The sequence below is a fragment of the Apium graveolens genome, chromosome 8 (genome assembly GCF_009905375.1).
Source record: "Apium graveolens cultivar Ventura chromosome 8, ASM990537v1, whole genome shotgun sequence".
NCBI lineage: Eukaryota > Viridiplantae > Streptophyta > Magnoliopsida > Apiales > Apiaceae > Apium > Apium graveolens.
Genome location: NC_133654.1, coordinates 94,624,295 through 94,629,698, shown reverse-complemented (window position 1 = coordinate 94,629,698; position 5,404 = coordinate 94,624,295). Strand labels below are relative to the sequence as shown.

General features: G+C 38.1%; 1 non-coding gene across 1 annotated transcript; it reads right to left on the bottom strand.

Moving 5' to 3' along the window:
- Positions 1 to 4,333: 4,333 nt before the first annotated feature.
- On the bottom strand, positions 4,334 to 4,440 carry LOC141681223 (small nucleolar RNA R71). Its single transcript, XR_012558664.1, has one exon. It is a non-coding gene; the product is annotated as a small nucleolar RNA R71 (small nucleolar RNA).
- Between the last annotated feature and the right edge of the window lie 964 nt (positions 4,441 to 5,404).

The following is a 5,404-nucleotide window of genomic DNA, read 5'->3' as shown; positions in this document are numbered from 1 at the left end:
AATTAAATAATCCATTAAAATTAATTAATAACTAATTAAATTAATTAACCAATTAATATTTAAATTAATTGACTAATTAAATAATTAAATATCAACTAAAATTAATTATTTAAATAATTTAGATTTATTTTAGAATTAAAAATAATTTCAGAATAATTAAATAATGAATTTTTGAATTTAAAATAATTAAAAACAATTCCTAAAATAAATTAAAAAGATAAAATATAGTTTTTGAAGATATTTAAAACATAAATCCTATTTTTGTAATTTTTTAAAATTAAAATACGAATTTTGCAAATAAGGGAGACTTCGAGGGGCCAAACTGTAATTTGACACCCCTGGTCGTCTTCCCCGACCTTCCCGCCGGCCGGACTTCATGGCCGCCGTCATGGAGCTTTTCCGGCGGCCGGAAAACTCCCAAAAACGTGTAAAAATCACAGGGTTTGTTCCCCTAAGTTCCAGAAGGCGATATCCGTGATTAATTCAAGCAATTAACTCGCAAATCGTCTAGAAATCACAGCCGAAGTTTTCCGGCGCCGCCACGCGGTGTTTTCCGGCGAAGCCCTTCCAGAGGTCAAAAATTACACTCAAATATGTAAATCGTTCCATTTTTGTACGATCTATGTGTTGGTATAACTGGTTTCAACCCAGAATCACCACAATTGAAACCCCCAATTTCAATTAACCAAATTCATATGAACATAACCCTAATTTGATATTTCGAGAATCAAACCTACTTTTCTACATGTTATTGAACTCCAAATTTGACATATAATATACCAAAATGACCAGGAAGAAATTATCTACATGAGTCTAACATCAAATCACATCAACAACATCAAGAACAAAAATTCATAGTTTAATCTATAATTAATTCAAATTAAAATAATTAAATCAGAAAAATACCTTGATTTATGGGTAAAAATGATGATTGATTATGATTCTATATTGCGAGAGCTTCATTTTGATATATCGCACGATTGAATCAGAATTCGGTAACGCCTTCGTTTGCGCGTTTGATTTTCATGAACGTATCAGTTTCTAGGATTTTTCTCTGTATTTACTGTATTTTTACTGGTTGTAAATGAATAAACGAATAAAATGAAATAAAAAATATGCTATTTATATTTACGGAATATTGGTTCGTTCTGGATCACTTTGGATCGATAAATTAGTTGCTTAGCCGCTAAGTAACTACAAAACGATCCAAAAATAGATTACTTAGGCGCTAAGTAACTATAAAAATGATACAATTTAATATCAGATTTGGATATTTATCAAAAACGAGCTTTTCATAAAACACCATATACGAAAATAATGTAAAAATATCCCGTCTCTCGAGAATACGGGTTTTGTTGATTTATCAAAATGATTGATGTATCGAAAATTTTGCACCGGGCTGCACACGGGTCAAACCGTAATCCGGATCGAAAAAGTCAAAAGACGAAAAATGTTCGGAATTACCAGATTAGGTTAGGAAGGAGTTTTCGGAAGAGTTTAGGGTTATAAAAACGCAAAAAAAGTTGAAGTCGGACGATTCCCGGCTTTATAAAACAGTTTTGTAATTATTCAGAAAATCATTAATAATTCATAAATCATTATAAAATCATATAACACTCCAAAAATTACCAGAAAAATACCATAATTATCTATATTTTAATCCACACATTTAAAAATTAAAATATTCAAATAATATCATATATAAACATCCCAACATCAATTCCAAATATCATATAATTTACTAAAATTCACGTAAAATCACATAAACAATTCCAAATAATAATAATATTTGAAAATATGGGATATTACAGAAGTGATCTTTTCTTGTGGCCTTGTTCAGCTTCCTGTAATCCATGCAAACTCTCCACCCCGTGACTGTTCGAGTAGGAATAAGCTCATTCTTCTCATTTGCAACGACTGTGATACGTCCTTTCTTAGGCACACACTGAACCGGGCTCACCCATGAACTGTCAGAAATAGGATAAATAATCCTTGCATCCAGCCACTTAAGAGTTTCCTTCTTCATCACCTCTTTCATGATCGGATTTAGCTTTCTCTGTTGCTCAACAGTAGGCTTGCTTCCTTCCTCTAGCACAATTTTATGCATGTAATACGAAGGGCTGATTCCCTTGATATCTGCTATAATCCAACCAATTGTCGATTTGAATTCTCTAAGAATTCTCAAAAGCTTCTCCTTGTCGCTACCTGAAAGGTCAGATGCAATAATAACAGGTAAAGTAGATGCATCACCTAAAAACGCATACCTCAAATGTTCAGGTAAAGGCTTAAGCTCAAGAGTAGGAGCTTCCTCAATAGATGGCTTGAGGCACTTAGGAGCTTTGGTCAACTCCTCAATTACCAGAGATTTAAAAGGCATATCAAACTTTCTCTTCCAGGGAGAAGCATTCAGAAATTACAACTGTTCATCCCCTTCATCATCTTCACTATCGGAATTCCCCAACAAAGCCTTCTCTAAGGCATCTGACCTTAGCAATTGATCAAGTTCTGAAGTAACCACATAATCAACCAACTCTATTTTTAAGTACTCCTCATTTTCCGTAGGGAACTTCATGGCATTGAACACATTAAAAGTTACATCCTGATCCATCACTCACATGGTGAGCTCACCCTTCTGCATACCTATCAAGGTTCGGCCAGTAGCCAAGAAAGATCTTCACAAGATTATGGGAATCTTCTTATCCTCCTCGAAATCAAGAATTACAAAATCAGTAGGGAAGATGAGTTAATCCACCTTGACTAAGACATCCTCCACAATACCTCACGAATATGTAATAGAACGGCCGGCTAACTGCAAAACCATATAAGTAAGCTTTGGATTAGGAGAGTCCAACTTCTTGAAGATTGACAAAGGCATCAGATTGATGCTAGCTCCCAAGTCACATAGACACTTCTCAAATGACATCTTTTCAATAGTGCATGGAATAGTGAAGCTTCCAAGATCTTTAAGCTTCGGAGGCAACTTCTGTTGTAGTACAACACTGCATTCCTCCGTGAGAGCAACGGTCTCTAAGTCATCAAGCTTCACCTTCCTAGAGAGAATACCTTTCATGAACTTCGCATAACTAGGCATTTGTTCAAGAGCTTCAATGAAAGGTATGTTGATGTGAAGTTTCTTGAACACCTCCAGAAACTTCTCAAACTGCTTATCCAGCTTTTTCTTCTGCAGCCTCTTAGGAAAATGAGGTGGAGGATAGATCTGTTTCTCCCCTATATTACCCGCAAGAGGAGTGTGCTCAACATTAGTCTTCCTTGGTTCCATTTCTGCTTCCGTCTACACTTCTTCTTCTTCAGCCTCAACTTCAGATTCTAGAGTCTTTGCTTATTTAGGATTCGCCACCTTACCAGACCTCAATGTAATTGCCTTAACATGCTCCTTAGCTTCCTTCTTGCCTGACACTTAAGTATCGCTTGGGAGCGTGCCAGGTTGACGACTCAGTAACACATTAGCAATTTTCCTAATCTGATTCTCCAAGGTCTTGATAGACACAACTTGGCTCTTGCACATGAGCCTCAACTCCTCCAATTCAGATTTTTCATTAGCTTGCGGTAGCTGCTGAAGTTGAAGTTGTTGCCTAGGGGCATATTGCGGTTGCTGAAAACCAGGAGGGTTATACTGCTTTGTTGTGTATAGATGATAAGATTGTTGCACATGGTGTCACTTCCGAGGACTGTAGTGTTAACTTTTATTTTATGTGTTTGTCATCAGTGATCGTTAAAGTTCATTGACTCGGACATTGTTACTTACCTACTCTTTTTCTTTGTCTTGTTTCAAGTACTATAGCGAGCGTATATGCATAAGCGTTCGCGGGCTCGTAAGAGAACTCTGGATCAAGCCGAGGAAGAAGCTGTAGTGGTTCGAAGGGAAGTTTTTGAGGATGAAGAGAAAGTAGCAGAAGAAGAGAAAGTCGAGGAACCAACTCTAGTAGTGATGGGAGATCAAACAGGAAATCCTATGGCTCTGATGGACTATCCTCAGCCTAAGATCGATGATATTCAGTCGAGCACCATCAGACCAGCCATCTCAGCTACCACTTTTGAGATCAAGTCGAACATGATTTAGATGATACAGAACTCAGTTTAGTTTGGGGGTTCTCCTACAGAAGACCCCAACATGCATATCAGGAATTTCATCGAGATCTGCGACACTTTTAATGGGGTGACAGAAGATGCTATCAAGCTGCGACTCTTCCCATTCTCTCTGAGGGATGAAGCAAAGTGTTGGTTACATTCTCTACCACCAGGGTCTATCACCACATGGGAGGATCTTGCTCAAAATTTTCTCACTAAATTCTTCCCTATGGCGAAGACCGCTGCAATCAGGAATGCTCTTACTCAGTTTGCTCAGTAAACTGGGGAACCTCTGTGTTAGGCTTGGGATCGATATAAGGAGATTCAAAGGAAGTGCCCACACCATGGCATGCCTGATTGGATGATTATAAACTGTTTCTACAAAGGTTTGGACGCTCAGTCTAGACCTATGCTCGATGCAGCATCAGGAGGAGCCCTGTGGGCTAAGAGCTACAATGAAGCTTATGAATTGATCGAACTGATGGCTGCTAATGAATACCAGAATCCTTCTCAGAGGCTAACTTAGGGCAAGGTAGCAGGAATTCTGGAGTTGGATACAGCAATTTCTATAGCTGCCGAACTTAAAGCGTTGACGATAAAAGTGGACTCTTTGGAAAATTATGGAGTTAATCAAATCTCCAGTGTTTGTGAGATTTGTGCGGGTGCACATGAAATAGAGTAGTGTGTTATTTCTAGCGAATCGGCTCAATTTGTGAGCAACTTTCAGAGATCACAGCAACAAGCTCCAGCCACTTATCATCCAAATAACCGCAATCATCCTAACTTTAGCTGGAGTAACAATTAGAATGCGGTGCAACAATCTTATCATCCATACACAGCAAAGCAGTATAACCCTCCAGGTTTTCAGCAACCGCAATATGCCCCTAGGCAACAACTTCAACTTCAGCAGCTACCGCAAGGTAATGAAAAATTTGAATTGGAGGAGTTGAGGCTCATGTGCAAGAGTTAAGCTGTGTCTATCAAGACCTTGGAGAATCAGATTGGGAAAATTGCTAATGCATTACTGAATCATCAACCTGGCACGCTCCCAAGTGATACTTAAGTGCCATGCAAGAAGGAAGCTAAGGAGCATGTTAAGGCAATTATATTGATGTCTGGAAAGGTGGCGAATCTTGAAAAAGCAAAGACTCCAAAATCTGAAGTTGAGGCTGAAGAAGAAGAAGTGCAGAAGGAAGAAAAAGTGGAACCAAGGAAGACTACTATTGAGCACACTCCTCCTGAGGGTAATATAGGGGTGAAACGGATCTATCCTCCACCTCCTTTTCCTAAGAGGCTGTAGAAGAAAAAGCTGGAT